We start from the raw sequence: 17,374 nt of genomic DNA, 5'->3' as shown, positions 1-17,374 counted from the left end.
ATAAATGAATGAATGAATGGTGCAATCATAGCGAACATAATTACGGAATGCACCGCCGTTCAGGTGAGTAATTTATTTTTTGTTTTGTAATATCCATGTGGTCGGGTTCTGCCAAATCAAACCAAGCGGCTTATTGACTGACTTGTGATATTTTGATAGTAAAAGTGAAAGGGAATCATTTTAAATCAATTCATCCACACATTTATTGTGAGATATCCTTAGTTATGGGGTAGAAGGTAATCAAATACGATTTTTACAATCAATAAGCGAAAGCTTGGGAAGAAAAATTGTGTATTTTTGTTGGCGCTTGTGTTTTGGCAGATTCCGCCATGTTTTAAATAGGCGACTCATTCACCTTTTAGCTGTACACTCTTAACTACTTTCCATGGGTATGTCACAATGAAATTCTACTAGTTACGTGTTATGCAAAGATACCAAATTTCAATCATTTAGTATAAGCGTATGTATAGCTAATGCAATTAGCGCTTTAACTTGTAAATAGTGGAAATTAAGCAACGAACCGTTAGGCAGAGTTATAGAAAACACAAAATTTAACTAAAATACATTTGAAATTAATCCTCTGAAATGTGTTATTGACGAACCACTAAATGATCGAAACCATTCTTGCTGTTGGTATCATTTTTCCGGTCACCAATAAGGTCTGAAACAATACAGTTTTAGCTATTGCTCGACCCTAGACCCATGGCCTACATTGTGTTGATGGAGTGGTTCAAAACGTCGACGTGAACTAACACCATATAATATATAATATAGGATCTATCGTTGTAATTTTCAAATATAGGTACTGGAAACAACATCTTTCCAAACGAATGCATGTTTTGGTACATGGTAAGGTGCTTTATTAAAACGATAGCCTGTTAGTACAAGACTTTTGATCAGGTCAAGGAAAGTTACTTTTAGGAGATACAAGATACAGTTTTCTTAAATGACGGTCTGTGACACCAGCTATTATAGTGGTCATCTTTGATATGCATTCGAAGATTTTCTCAAGTATTTGTATGTAATCGCAATTTCAATTTTATGACCAGATTAAGAGAATGATGCCCTACCTGCGGTAATTTGTACCGAATGTTTTTCAACATTAAATCGGTAATCGCTCTTATAAAACCGCACGTATTTCCGATCGCGAGCTACGTAAGATTGGCGAGCAAGAACAAGCCGCAATATGCAGTCAAATAAAGGCAGAAATATCCGAGAAACTACTTCCATAACATAAAATGTGAACCCTGAGTCCTTGGTAGATGGAGCTGGTGAAGATGCTGCTTTGAGAGTGATAATGGTGTACCTGGCAATGATAGCGATAGCGATTGGAAAGCAAGCGATGAAGAGTTGTTTCGATCGGTAAAGCGTACTAAGCTTGAATCGAAATCCAAGGCAAAATCTCGGAAAAGAGTTGAACGTCAACCGGTGCAAAGTGAAGAGATGAAACTTAACGAAAAGAGCAAGAATGGTTTACGGTTATTAACATGATCCTGGCAATCATATTTGCTGCGGTTGCTTACAGATATTCAAGACAGCCGAGGAGTTGGACACTCATCGTGACATCCCATGTTTGAAAAATGAAAAATGCGAAAACCAAATTCAAACCGCTCTGCAACGGTTGCCTCCTCAGGTTCAAATCACGCATAGTTTGAACTACCACATTAATCGTTCGACTTTGAAAGTTATTTGGGAATGCAAAAATGCAAACTTCGTAAAATCGCCGGTATCCGCGCGAAAGCATCTCAGAGGCCATCGGGATGAGCCTGGCTTTGATAGCCGGGTCAAAGAAACAACCAAACAAGAACTCGGTTGGGTCTGCTGTGGTACAAAGTGCAAAGAATCGTTCGCAACGAGCAGGATCTAATGGCTCATACGAAAGCAGCTCATTGGATCGAAAAGCAGGAACGGACCTGGAGTCTACTGATAAGCCGGAACAGTGCCAGGTGTGCTACCGAAGATTTGCGGACAGTAGAGGGTTGATTGCCCACCAGAAGTAAATACAAGCCGAAATCTGCAATGTGCGCTATGTGGGCTGAAATTTTCGGTGCCTTCGATCTGCGCGCACACGAAGCAATCGAACATGGAGGTAGGGAATACAAATGTGACATATGCGATAAGAAATACATCTCGAAGTTAACTTTGATGCAGCATATCAAAACAATTCACACGGATGAGAAGCCCCATCAGGTATTTGGTGCTAAAATTTTGAGTGTTGCTCACTGAAATTTGCATTTTTACAGTGTGCCGTTTGCGAGATGAGATTTCGACTGAAGTATGGATTAAAACTCACATGTCCAATCATATAGACAATCCGCAGTCGTGAGGTAAGATTGTGGCAATATTTATGATAAAAATTTCTATTACTATCTGTAGTCATTAGATTGATTTTTGAATTTTTTTCGGTAAAAATGTCATTCGAATATTAATACACATTTAAACTATCATTTGGTTGGTCAACATGATAATTCATAAAAATAATTAAATACATCATAAATGTTAAATACTGTTGACTTATTCAATTTGCTTGATTAACTAATGTTCTGTCGAAATTTAACGTCATTTAATGATAATTCAGGAATCATCAGCCTCCACCACTTATTTTAAAACATTGATTCTACGATGTTACGATAATATGGAAATTTTCAAACTTAAACGCATTTTATATTAGAATTATTATACAGGTAGCTTATAGATCTAATTTTCACTGAGTAATGAAGTTATATGATGTTTCAGGATTCTATTTTCAAGTGATAAAGTTCGAAGCTTGAAAAATTATATAAAATCAGATTTTCTGCCCAATGGAAGGCAAATCGAATGATCTTTTCTGTTATGCTTCCAATTGAAAAGAAAGTATCAACAAGTATCAATTTTTCTTGTTTTTTGCAGGTTTGCTCGAAAATGTTCAAAGGAAACTACACACGCTATCACATGCGAACTCACACTGGAGAGCGACCGTACAAATGTAGATTTTGCAGCCACGCCTTTGCCAACCATCCCAATTTCAGGAGACATGAAATGACTATACAGGTAATTATCTCTATCACAATATCTTTGAATGAAATTATGATTTGCCATGGTTGGAACGATCAAACTCGGCCTACAACGATACAAAAATCCTTTTGAATATATTTTGTGAAAAAAAAACTAATAAGACTAACAAAGCCTTCATATCTCCTATGTAGCTATCATCAATCGAATGTGGAAAGATTTGAACGAATCAGCTTCGTTACACAGTTTCGGTTGTTGTCTGTAAGAAAGAACAAAGGAGAAAAATGTGACAAATTTACTAATTGAAATTATGCTGCAAAGTAGTAGTGCAAAGCAGGAGTCTCGCCGACACGGTAGACCTCGTAAGCACCTGATAGTTCCTTTGGCATGCTCATCTGGTCAACTCCCATAGTTTGATCCATGGTTGAATACATGACTGATATCTTAAGGGCGCCCTCAAGCGGTCAGCCATGTATCCAACCAAGATCAAACATGGAGAGCCACAGATGGGCCAGCAAGTTTGAAAACAACATCCGGCATTCCGTGAACATCGGGTTCTGCAGGATCTCGATTTCGACGGTGATCTGCCGTTTGTATCCGAGCAGGTGCGACGACTTCGATCTGTTATTTATAAAACATAGACACATGCAAGATCGGCATCAGGGATGCGAAATCTGAACAGTTAGCTGGCATACCGCCGCTGAACTATGGTCTTCGGCATGCTGCCAGAAAATGTATTTCTGTTCGTATACGCCAATGACATCCTCCTCGTTGTTGTCGGAATGACACCCGGACGGATAGGAATTAATGACAGGCTGTGAGGGTTTATGGTTGGACATCGTAGCCTTCACAAATGACGGTGGTCGCCATCAACGTCCTACTAGTTGATAGCGACCACCATCAATATGTGGTGAAGGCCTGGATGTGGCCAACGATAAACCGCCACTCACCGCAGACTACGTCTTATTTGTCCGTCCGATAAACTAACCGGAAGATCGTCCGAGTTCTGGTGGACGTAGACCGAAGCTACTTTTATGCCACATTTCCGGGCAGCAGAATATATGTAAGACCCACATCGAAAACGCCGAACAAACAACAGATTCTACCAGGTTGAAAGTAGGTGTCAGGATTATTTGTCGAATGCCGTTTAGCCAAATAGTTGAAAAATTTACCTGATTACGAGTAGAAGAAGTAGTGAGAAATAAGAATTGAGCAGAGAACTAATAACTGATAAATGAGAAATATGAACTGATAACAAGAAACTGGGAACAAAAAGCTGAGAACTAAGAACTGAGGACTGGAAACTGCGAAGAAAGAATTGAGAACCAAGAAACAGGAAGCGAGAAATCAGAACGCAAGGAAGAATTGATGCGAAGATGAAATAAGAAGCGAAATTAGTATTGAAAATGAGAAATTATGATTCACTCTTCTTTCTGCTTTTCGTTCATTGCTTCTTTCTCCTTCTCCATTTATGCTCTTTCTTCTTTCTTCCTTGTTCCTCATCTTCTTCCTCTTCTTCCTTTGTTCCTCATACTTCTTCCTTCTTTTTCCTTGTTCCTTTTTCTCCTTCTTTCTTCTGTTTTCCTTCTTCCTTCTATTCTTCTTCCTTTTTGTTTTCAGTCTTCCTTATTTCTTCTTCCTTCCTATTGCCTCCTTCCATCTTTCTTCCTTCTTTTTTTTTTCTTCCGCCTATTTTGTTTTGCTTACTAGTCCTTCTTTTTTATTCTTATTCTTTCCTATTCCTTCTTTCTTTTCATTCCTTATTCGATCTTCCTTCTTCCTTCCTTCTCCTTTCTCCTTTTTTTCTATATTGTTCATTCCGTATCGGTACACCTGGAGATCACCTGCAGACAGAATCACAAATCGATCACGTTCTGATTGATGGACGGCACTCTCCGACATTATCGACGTCAGGACATATCTGGCGCTAACATCGACTCTGACCATTATCTGGTGATGGTAAACTGCGCCAAAACTATCCGTCATCAACAATGTTCGGTACGACGACCGCCGCGGTACGACCTAGAGCGACTGAAGCAACCTGATGTCACCACTGCATACGCGCAGCATCTCGTGGCAGCGTGGCGAAGAGGGTGAGCTCGATGGCTCCTCTTGAGGACTGCTGGAATACAGTCAAAGCAGCCATTAACGACGCAGCGGAGAACAACGTCGGGTATATGGGTCGAGTCGACGGAACGATTGGTTCGACGAAGAGTGCAGACAGATTCTGGAGGAGAAGGACGCAGCGCGGGCGGTCGCGCTGCAGCAAGGTACCCGGCAGAACGTGGAACGTTATAGACGGAAGCGGAGACACAGACGCCTTTTTCAGGAGAAGAAACCCGCCTGGAAGAAGGGAGTGCGAGGAGATGGAACAGCTGTGCCGTTCTGAAACACGCAAGTTCTACCAGAAGCTCAACGCATCCCGAAAGGCTTCGTGCCGCGAGCCGACATGTGCCGGATAAAGATGGGAGCATCTTGACGGACGAACGTGTGGTGATCGAAAGGTGGAAGCAGCACTACGAGGAACATTTGAATGGCGCTGAGAGTACAGGCAGTGAAAGTCAAGGCAGCGGAGGAGATGAATACGTCAGTTCAGCGGACGATGGAAGCCAACCAGCCCCCCCTTGAGGGAAGTTAAGGATGCCATCCAACAGGTAAAGACCAGTAAAGCAGCTAGTAGGATGGTAGTGGAGCTGCTCATCAAGATGGGCCCAGAAAAGCTAACCACTTGCCTGCACAAACTGGTAGTCAGAATCTGGGAAACTGAACAGCTGCCGAGGAGTGGGAGGAAGGGTCATATGCCCCATCTACAAGAAAGGCGACAAACTGGAGTGTGAGAACTTCGAGCGATCACCATCCTTAATGCCACTACAAAGTGATATCCCAGATCATCTTCCGTCGTCTGTCACCATTAGTGAATGAGTTCGTGGGAAGTTATTAAGCGCTTCTGTGACGGCCGCTCGACAACGGACCAGATCTTACTGCAAACCCTTCAAAATGCCGTGAATACCAGGTCCCAACGCATCATCTGTTCGTTGATTTCAAGGCGGCATACGACAGTATAGACCGCGTAGAGCTATGGAAAATTATGGAGAACAGCCCTGGGAAGCTTACAAGACTGATCAAAGCAATGGTGGATGGTGTGCAAAACTGTGTGAAGATTTAGGGCGACACTCCAGTTGTTCGAAACGCGCCGGGGACTAAGACAAGGTGATGGACTTTCGTGCCTGTTGTTCAACATTGCACTTGAAGGTGTCATTCGGAGAGCCGGTGTAACAGCCGGGGTACGATTTTCAACAGATCCAGTCAATTTATTTGTTTCGTGGATGACATGGACATTGTCGGCCGAACATTTGCAAGGTGGCAGAACTGTACACCGCCTGAAACGTGAAGCAACAAAAGTTGGACTGGTGGTGAATGCCTCAAAGACAAAGTACATGCTTGTGGAACAGAGCGCGACAGGGCCCGCCTGGGAAGCAGTGTTACGATAGACGGGGATACCTTCGAGGTGGTCGAGGAATTCGTCTACCGGATCTTTGCTAACGGATGTAACAATGTCAGTCGTGAAATACGAAGGCGCATCATCGTGGAAGCGGGCGATACGGGCTCCAGAAGAAACTGCGGTCAAAAGATTCGCCAGCACCAAATGTGTCATGTACAAGACGTTAAAGACCGGTAGTCCTCTACGGATAGAAATACTGGACAATGCTCGAGGAGGACTTGCAAGCACTCGAAGTATTAGAGACGGGTGCCTAGGACCATCTTTGGCGAAGAAGACGGTGTATGGCGGCGAAGAATGAACACGAGCTCGCCCAGCTTACGGCGAACCCAGTATCCAGAAGGTAGCTAAAGCCGGACGGGTACGATGGGCAGGGATGCAAGAATGCCGGACAGCAACCCTCCAAAGATGGTGTTCGCTTCCGATCCGGCAGGTACGAGACGACGTGGAGCGCAGCGAGCGAGATGGGAGACCAGGTGCAAAACGTTAAAAGATTAAAAAAAGACTTGGGAGTCGTATCCGAGGATGGAGAGATGCGGCCTCGAACCGTGATTGGCGTCAAATTGTTGATTAGTGTTATCTGTTTAGATGTAGACTAAATAAATGAAATGAAATGAATCATTCTAATTCTCACTTCTCGCCAGTTCTCAACAGGTTAGTTCTTCTGACAAAGCCTTCCGTTATTGTGCCAGTTGGTCGTCAGATCCAAACCGACACACAAGCGAGGAAGAGATGACCACTCAGTTCAGTACAATCAAAGTTAATTGCCTAATTATATATATATATATCCTAATTTTTAAGAATGTTTTGCTTAATGCTAATTAAAAACCTAAAAAAATTACCTAATTAAAATCGATTTACTTATCTGTATCTATAAATTTTCTTTCAGATGATAAACCCATAAGTGCTCACATTGCGAAAAGTCTTTCATTTTAAAACGCATGCTAAAAGAGCATGAAAGAACTACAATGGGCGTTGTGAAGATAAGAAAGAACTTGCAACGACAATCTAACTCCACAAAAAGGAGTTTAAAAAGCAACGCCGATCAAGAGCATCGCAATAATGAATAAGCATCTGGCTCAATAACTAACATAAAATGTTTGCTCTTCGTCGCAAATTCATTAAATATTTTGATGATAATGTGATGACAAAGTGCTAGCTAAATAGCTTCACAATATAAATATGAAATCAAATAAAAGATCGAATTGAGTATCTTTCATTCTAGGACTAAAAGAAAATATCTCTACAACTCTATTGCAACATGGTCTGTCAAATGAGGAAACAGTTTTCTCGTCCTTTTTGTTAACAAACGGACATGAGAAGGATGGAATAACTTCGAGCTTTGAGCCTTTGAACAGCATTTTTCAATTTATTTATTTATAAGGCTCATTTGTTTAATTAAAAACTTCACGGAGCCGCAGATCTCTAGAAATATTTAGTCTAATATTCAATTATAAATCAATAATTCAATTTACGACGAATTTCTTCTTAGGACGGAACTTGAACTGCCGCCGGAAGACGCAAACTGGGCTCTTCGTTGGTTCGCTCTGGGTTCCTCATCACTTGAAAGTCGTCATCTCTCACATCTTCATAATTTTCCGAGTAGTCAAGTAACGGAGATGGCATCCGCTTTGTTTTATCCTCCACTTCACTAGTTTTTTCTTCCAGTGTGCCTTCGTTCTCAAGATCTTCTCTTCCGATCTGGTCCAAGTGTTCAGTAAGCTTCATTCATTTGTTCCAAAGTTTTCTTCACCAGATCTTCAATGATTTTATCCGCGCATTCTGAATCTTGATCAGCCACAGTACACACATACAACCCCAGCATGTACTCGGATGGGATTGGTCTTTGGGCTTATCTTTCCTACGATTTCCGGAGGGTCGTTCTGGGCAAGAATCCTTCCGATGACCGCAGCCCGACAAAGGAAAACACATCCTGAAGACCGTCGTAATATATTCGTCCTTACGGCCACCGAAATTAAGCGATGGTGGTATTTCTTCTTCAGGTCGATATATACACCACGCACACCAGTGTACATATGCCCCAATCAGATTCCGCACTAAATTTTCTCGTGTCAAACATTCCACGTTCCCATATCGCCCGAGTGCCATCGTGTCTCTGGCGGCAAGTCTACGAATGTATTTCATATTGCTACCTGCGATTGACATCCGTACCTCTACCGATTTTCCGCAGAGTAATGAAATTTTTTGGCTCCGTATTCTTCTTGAGCGACTGAATGAAGCATTGCTTCCAGAGAAACAAATTTAATGAAACCGAACGTTCTTGTGCCGTTCTGTAGGCCGCTTCCATGTCCGTCAAATTGGTATCCAACTGTTTTAGAAATTGCCAATCTCCGTCCATGTCGGACGCGGACTAGCCGCCATTGAACAGCATTAATGTTAATCTTTCGACAGTGTTCTGAAAACTCAGATGTGAGTATGGTACATTATGGAACATTTTGATTTGAAAAATATGTGGAGGTAACCACTTTCCTTCTATGGGACTCGAACTCTACGATCCTCACCACGCTAGACTGGTGCTTTTAACCAACTTATGAAGGACCACATCGGCCCTCGCAACTTAGCGCCTACGAATAAGCCGAGGTTTCCAAATCGGACGCACAGTCAAAGCACTCACAAAATCCATTTCTCAAGCCAACACTTCCGCATGTGTATCCAGTTTTCCGCAAGCGGTAATGGCCGGCGTGCCTGCGGGAGGCGAAGCCAGAGTAAACGCGACGCGATGCGAGCGCGACGCGACAGTGCATGACAGTCTGTTGATAGATTGTTATTCTTTTACGTGAGTCGCGTCGCGTCGCATCGCACGTCGCATCTACTCTGGCGGGCACCTTAGTCTCTGGACATTTCTGGAGGTCAACTACACTTACCGCTCCGAGCATTCTGACAATGGGAATCCAGTTTCTGACGGTAATGACCAGTTGTTTGCAGGAGATCTCAGATTTATTTCTGGAGGTTAACTGCACCCACCGCTCCGCATTATGATCAAAATGCTCGAAGGTGTGCAGTGACCTCCACAAACGTCAAATCAGAGACTAACCACAGACGAGTGGGCGGCCATTACCGCTCGCTGAAAACTGATAAAATGCTGATGAAGTGAATTGAGCCGACAACACACCTGCACCGCTCTGAATATTTCTGGTACTATTAAAGGAGTATGATTTTGTAAACAAAGATTCAAACGTCGATTTCAAGATCTGTTTAAAAAATTGATTTATCTGACAGCTCTCCACGCAAACCAACACCATCACAGGTAGCGGAAACCTTCACCTACCATGTGGTGGTGTTGGTTTGCGGAGACTATCAGATCGTCAAATCGTCGTTTAATCTTTGTTCAAAAGCAATAGTCGTTTGAAATTAGTTTGATTGTCGATCTAATGGATCCCACGCAAACCTCACATATCAATACGGATAGTTTGCGTGCGTTTTGACAGTTTGCAGGAGAAACTGTCAAACGCACGCAAACGTATCAATTGTGTTTGCCCATAATAGCCGAAGACTCCCCATCTGTCATGGTGATGGTTGCGGGAGGCAATCAGATCGACAAATCGACGTCTGAATCTTTGTTTACAAAATCCATACGTCCTGAATAATACCGAGATTAGACAATCCTGGTTATGGGCCGATGCCCACGTAGCGTTTTTTCAAGCGTGCACGCCGCGTCCACGCAAGGTACCCAGCATCAATGTAGTCGTGCCACGTTTAGCGTGCATTGCTCATTTCAGCGGTTCTCAACCTTTTTCTTGAGGTACCCTTCGAACTATTGCATTAATTGAGGTACCCCTCTTGAAAGAATAATTCTGAACACTTTGAAGGAGACTTCGAGCCTCTTGAAAGGACCTTCTGAATCTTTTGAAAGTTGGCTTCCACGCCTCTTGATAATAGGTTTTTGTGCCTCTTGAGAGGCTTCCAAGCATCTTTAATATAAAATATCTTGAAAGGATCTTTCTTTTGAAAGAAATCTTTAGAACCCTTTGAAATGTGCCTTCCAGACTTTTTGAAGGAGGCTTCCGAGCATTTTAAAAGTAGGCATGGCCTCTTTAAACGATGCTTTCGGATCCGAAAGGAGGATTCAAGTCCTTTGTAAAGAGCTTTCTGATCCGTTTGAAAGAACCTTTCGAATCTTTTGAAAGGAGCCTTCTTAGCTTTTGAAAGAAGGCTTCAACCCTCTTAAAGAGCCTTCCAAACCTCTTGGAAGGAGGGTTTCAGGCTTCTTGAAACGAGGCTTTGGGCTTCTTGAAAGCAGGCTTCCAGTTCTTTAAATGAAGCTCTCTTTAGAGAGGCTTCCTAACCTTCCAATGGCAACTCTCGATCCACTGATAAATGACGCTTCATTTGCATCAAGAACGCTTCTGAACCTCTTGAAAACACGCTACCAAGCCTCTTGAAAGTAGAATTCGAGCATTTTGAAGGAAGACTTTCAAGCCTCTTGAAAGTATGGTTCCTATCCTTTAAAACTGAGCCGAAAGGACGCTTCCGCCGCTTGGAAGAAGTCTCTAGGTCCCTTGAATGGAGGTTTCAGGCCTCTTGAATGGAGGCTTCAGGCCTCTTGAAAGGAGACTTCCAGGCCTCTTGAAATGAGGCTTCAGGTCTCTTGAAAGGAGGCTTCCAACCTCTTGAAAGGAGGCTTCCAAGCCTCTTGAAAGGAGGCTTCAGGCCTCTTGAAAGGAGGCTTCCAGGCCTCTTGAAAGGAGGCTTCCAGGTCTTCTTGAAAGGAGGCTTCCAGGCCTTCTTGAAGAGAGGTCAGGCTCTTGAGAGGCTTCCAGTCCTTGAAAGGAGGCTCAGGCTCTTGAAAGGAGGCTTCCAGGCCTTCGAAAGGAGGCTTCCAGGCTCTTTGAAAGGAGGCTTCCAGGCCTCTTGAAAGGAGGCTTCCAGGCCTCTTGAAAGGAGGCTTCCAGGCCTCTTGAAAGGAGGCTTCCAGGCCCTCTTGAAAGGAGGCTTCCAGGCTCTCTGAAAGGAGGCTTCCAGGCCTCTTGAAAGGAGGCTTCCAGGCCTTGAGGAGGCTTCCAGGCCTCGAAAGGAGGCTTCCAGGCCTCTTGAAAGGAGGCTCAGGCCTCTTGAAAGAGGCTTCCAGGCCCTCTTGAAGGAGGCTTCCAGGCCCTCGAAAGGAGGTTCCAGGCCTCTGAAGGAGGCAGCTCTTGAAAGGAGGCTTCCAGGCCCTCTTGAAAGGAGGCTTCAGGCTCTTGAAGGAGGCTTCCAGGCTCTTGAAAGGAGGCTTAGGCCTTCGAAGGAGGCTTCCAGGCTCTCTGAAAGGAGGCTTCCAGGCCCTTTGAAAGGAGGCTTCAGGCTCTTGAAGGAGGGCCAGGCCTCTTGAAAGGAGGCTTCCAGGCCTCTTGAAAGGAGGCTTCCAGGCCTCTTGAAAGGAGGCTTCAGGCCTCTTGAAAGGAGGTTCAGGCCTCTTGAAAGGAGGCTCAGGCTCTTGAAAGGGAAGCTTTCAGGCCTCTTGAAAGGAGGCTTTCAGGCCTCTTGAAAGGAGGCTTTCAGGCTCTTGAAGGAGGCCAGGCCTTGAAAGGAGGCTAGGCCTCTTGAAAGGAGGCTTTCTGAGAGCGGCCTCTTGAAAGAGGCTTTCAGCCTCTTGAAAGGAAGCTTTCAGGCCTCTTGAAAGGAGGCTTTCAGGCCTCTTGAAAGGAGGCTTCAGGCCTCTTGAAGGAGGCTTTCAGGCCTCTTGAAAGGAGGGCTTTCAGGCCTCTTGAAGGAGGCTTCAGGCTCTTGAAAGGAGGGCTTCAGGCTCTTGAAAGGAGGCTTCAGGCCTCTGAAAGGAGGCTTTCATGCCTCTTGAAAGGAGGCTTCAGGCCTCTTGAAAGAGGCTTTCAGGCCTCTTGAAAGGAGGCTTTCAGGCCTTGACAGAGGCTTTCAGGCCCTCTTGACAGGAGGCTTTCAGGCCTCTTGACAGGAGGCTTCAGGCCTCTGACAGGAGGCTTCCAAGCATCTCAAAGCTTTAATAAAAAGGCTTGAACACTTTGAAAGGAGTTCTCACTCCTAAGGAGGCCTTCGAGCTGCTTGGAAAAAGGCTGTGCTGGTTGTGGAGGGCAGTATTCTATTGGATTGACCAATCGTCATACATATTATGTACAAAACAAAGTTTGTAAAAATACGAAAGCAAAACCTCTTTGAATTTCGATTGAACTCACAGAATTTCATCTTATTCTGCTTTTGTAAAAAAGATTCAAACGTCGATTTGACGAATCTGATTGCATCTGATGAAATCAACGCCATCAACAGGTAGCCGAAACCTTCATCTACCTATTGATAGTGTTGTTTTGCGTGGAGTGCTCTCAGATAAAAGATATTTTAGTTTCTAGATAAAGAATGCCTTCGGTTCCCTTTGTTCTGCTGTCCGAAACAGTGTGTGGTACATACCTGTCAAATCGTATGGATTTTCCTTCTTCGACATTTAGCTCCCCTATCCTCGCCAGCAAAAGATGTTCCGGAAGCGACGACAGCGACAATCTTTATCTAGTAATTAAAATATCTTTTCTCAGATTCATCAAATCGACGTTCGAATATTTTTACAAAAGCAGATAAGTCGTTTTGAAAATTGTCATGAATTGTAATTCGTCCGCCATTACTAATCTTTGTTCGAGGTACCCCTAGGCTAGTAGGTCCCAGGTATGTACCCCAGGTTGAGAACCGCTGTCTCTATTTAATGCAGGTACCTTGCGTGAACGCGGCGTGCACGCAGCGTAAAAACCGCAGTGGACATCGGCCCTACGTTCCGTGAAAGGCCTGTTCCCGCAGTTTCACCTAATGAATTTCAGCTTCGTTATTACGAGAACTGTCAGTGAGCAAAACATTGCTCGCGGTTTTTGTTTATCAACATCAAGTTTGAAAAATAAATGGAAGGTATCGGAAATTTTTTGTTAATTTTGTGTTTGTCCTCATCAGAGCAGGAAGTCGTTTGATTAAATTATCAATCAAATTAAAGTATTTGGCTACAATCAACCAAAATATCAACATGTCAGTCTCGATGGAGGTCTGCCGGACGTGTATGACCGCGAACCAGAAAAAGCGCCCTGAAAGCTGGTGTCCATCTTCGCTGAATTTGAGGTGCAGTAATAGCAAACATTATCACGGATTGCACTGCCGTTAGGTGAGATACTTCTCAAAATACTCAATATTTTGTTTCAACTTTATTTTTTCTTATTACAAATAGATTGTGAAAACGATGGCTCACAGTGGTAATTTGTTACGAATGTTTCGAAACTTTAAAATTGTTGACCGCTTTCAAATTCCGCCGAACCTGACAGTAAGCTACGCTGATTTGCAAAGAGGAATCTGTTGAAAGTTATGATAAGGCCTACATTTCTGCGCAAGTTGAAGTGCTGTATGGGGAATCGCAGCAACAAGCACCCGACGAAATCGCCGAAGAACTTTTGTGGAACCGAAGAGGAAGATCAGACCGACAATGCACAGACAGTGATTGGAAAGAAAGTGATCAGGACACGAATCGAACGGTGAAAAGACAGAAACTTGGGTTGAGATCGAAGCCAAAACCTCGAAAGAGGATTGTTAAAACGGTGGTTTCAAATAGATCTATTCAAAAGAGAGTGATTTTTTGCTTAGTGAAAAGGAGAGGGAATTGTTCACCGTTGTTAGATTCCACACGAAAGCCATTTGCTGGGTTGCTTACAATTTTAAGAATGGATGAGGAATTGGATGCTCATCGTAAATCATCTCATGTTTGGAGGAATGACGATGCGGAAACCTAGTACAAATATCTGACGGTTGCCTTCGTAGGTACGATACGCACGCGGTTTAAATTTCCATAAAGAACGTGTCCGGATGTTGGAGATCATTTGGGAATGCAAGAAGTGTCTTCGCTTCAAAGCAGCGGACAAACGCCTAAGCATCTGCGAATCCATTCGGAGGACGCACCGTGGCAATGAAGGCACGGTTCAAGGAAGAAACCATGCAAGAATTTGGCTGGCTCTGTCTTCAAAATGCGACGAATCGTTTAACACCGAACAAGATTTAATTGAGCATTCGCAGGTAACTACCTGGGCGATAAGAAAGCAGGGATGCGGAGTTCCCGATAACCCTGAACAATGTCTGATTTCAGACGATATGGTGACCGGAGACGGCTAATCAATCACCAGAGAAGAAAGTACAAACGTAAAATTTCCAGTGCGCTCTTTGTGGGTTGAAGTTTGCTACCACCTCGGAGCTGACGACACACGAAGCTAACGATCACGGAAATTGGGCGTTCAAGTGTACTCTGTGAAGCGTTCCCTCAGAAGTACAGCTTGAATAGTCACTTGAAAACTATGCACACGGATGAGAAACCCCATCAGGTATGCTGTTTGAAAAATCAGTTTTTTTCATCTCTAGTGGAAAATACGAATCATTAAAATTCTACACCTAAATGATAGCAATGATTTTTGAATTCTAGTAGAATAAAGTAGTGATTACATTCCAAAATTTCTTTACAGTGCACAGTGTGTGGGATGACTTTCCGACAGAAGGGTGGATTGAGACTCATATGTCCAATCATGTTGAGGTTCCACAGTTCAAGTGTGAGGTATGCGGTTTTTGAATTGGTAGTCAATAATTTTATTGCAAAGATTTATATCTTATGTTCACAGGTCTGCTCGAAAATGTTCAAAGCAAAACTGCATCTGCGGTATCATATGCGAACGCACACAGGCGAGCGTCCGTACAAGTGCCGATATTGCGACCATGCTTTCGCGAACAATACCAATTACAGAAGACATGAAATGACTCACACTGGTAAGCTTCAGCAAATAAACCCCGTTATCCACAGTACCGTAGATTTGCATAGTACACTGTTCTGCCAATCTCATTTCTCAAATAAGATTATTAAAACCTAGATGCTTTGTTTTCTTGTTGCTAACACATTTGTTTGACTTCATAGGAAATAAACCGCACAAATGCTCTTATTGTGGAAGGATTCATTTTAAGGAGAATGCTGATAGAACATGAGAAAAATCACAGGTAATTTATTTCAGTAAAAATAGTAGTATAAATAATTTGAAAACCTGTTTACAGGAGATATAAGAATCGAAGAAAACCAGTGCACAGCACTAAAAAGAAAAGTGAGTTTATTGTTGAATTGCTAGATGAACAGGATAATGATGACGTCGATGAAGCGGTGGAATGCAGCAGCGATGATGACACTAATGGTCTGCAAACCTTTTCACTGCGAAACAGGCGGTTTCGATAAGTCTTGCCAAACCAAAATCTGATCCACAACACCTCTCTAATATCGCACATCAAATAGTTACTAAGCCAATCGGAAATATCGTCGCAGCCACAAACAACACCATCGATGTCTCAAAAGCACCGGCAGTAGCCGTTTATAATGTAGTCCCTGCAACCACATCAGGTAACTTTAGTTACGTTTGAAACTTCAATAAAATGTAAGAAAGCTTGGAATAGATGTATCGTTTAATTCGAAAATGAATCCCTTTTTACAATTTAATTATGTATGAATCGTATATAGAGCTAAACAAATCAATCGGTTTCACTTTCTACTTATTCGATGTAGTAGATTTCTTTTCTTTTCTCGTCGGCGAAACTAAATAACTGGACGAACTTTGTGAAAATCGTGCCACTCGTGTCAATCCCTGCCCTTCGTATTACTCCTTCCAAAGCGATGTTGAATAGCAGATACGAAAGACCATCACCTTGCCGACCCTCTGCGCGTTTCGAAGGAACTCGAGAATGCCCCTGAAACTCGAACTACATCACCTATCCATCGCCGCCTTGATCAACCGTATCAGTTTATCCGGAAATCCGTTTTCGTGCATTAGCTGCCATAGCTGATCCCGATTGAATGTATCATATGCGGCTTTAAGTCGATAAATAGATGATGTGGGCACGTTGTATTCGACATTTCTTCAATACCTGACATACGGCGAAACACCTGATCTGTGGTACAGCGTTCACCCATAAATCCCGCCTGGTACTGCCCCGTGAACTCCCTTGCAAGGCAAAAGACAAAGGTGCTGTTTGAACGAGAGCACAACATTTAAAGAAAATGAATTTCCTTGTATGGACAAATCATATCCGTTCTCTTAACTACGCATGCATCAATATGAAACCTAGGTCAAAAGCAACAAATAATTTTAGATTTTTTGTTCCACGACTTGTTTTACAGTTCTAAAAAATAAAAGATTTCATTGTACCTCCATCCACAGACAAACAGACGTAACATGAAACGATTTTCTAAAAATCCATCGCCCAATCCTCTACCACCATCTTGCAGCGTTACACGAAACAATATTTCGTATGACATTGTCACCAGAAGGCGCTGGAGTGAAATGTCAAACTCGAAGGATTACGACGCAAGCGCCTCTAGTTGTGAAACGCGCAACCAACAAATTCAAATTGATCGTTGAAGTCATGGTCTATGGTATTTTTCAGGTGTCTGTTTGTCTGTGTCCATACTAAATTCTAGCTGTATACTTTCGATTGCTTCAAGACTGTTCTCCACCTCGTGTGTGTGGAAGGAACATTGAAAGCTTACGATATCGAACAGCAGATGTCACTAGTGTATATGCAATATTACATTGATACAAACACAGCAACACCACCTGTCGCTCGATAATGGAAATAGCAATTATATCGTCAGGTGTAGTGGCTGTTGTTAAAATATTTAGGAAGGCCTCAGGAATTTTTTAGAATGCAACTGACGATCTCCTAAAGGGACCGACTGTTTACTTCGATGACATTTACTTCCAGGTGCAGCAGCCGTAAAAGTGTAGACAACAACCTTCCGTGCACCATGTTGACGGTACTCGTACGAGGGCGATACGGCGTTTCTAAGTCTGTGTTAAGCCTGCTACACGTCTATCTGATTTTCAAAATTTTCACCATGGATGCATGGAAGAATGGTAGTTGGAAAAGGTT

At 43.0% G+C, this 17,374-nt stretch overlaps 1 pseudogene; it reads left to right on the top strand.

Annotated features, from left to right (window-relative positions):
* The first annotated feature begins 2,028 nt into the window (after positions 1–2,028).
* LOC134204618 (zinc finger protein 84-like) lies at positions 2,029–15,686 on the top strand (annotated as a pseudogene).
* The last annotated feature ends 1,688 nt before the right edge of the window (positions 15,687–17,374 follow it).

This window comes from Armigeres subalbatus, unplaced genomic scaffold (genome assembly GCF_024139115.2).
Source record: "Armigeres subalbatus isolate Guangzhou_Male unplaced genomic scaffold, GZ_Asu_2 Contig750, whole genome shotgun sequence".
Taxonomy (NCBI): Eukaryota; Metazoa; Arthropoda; class Insecta; order Diptera; family Culicidae; genus Armigeres; species Armigeres subalbatus.
The sequence above is the reverse complement of the archived record's forward strand: the minus strand, read 5'-3'. Positions and strand labels throughout refer to the sequence as shown.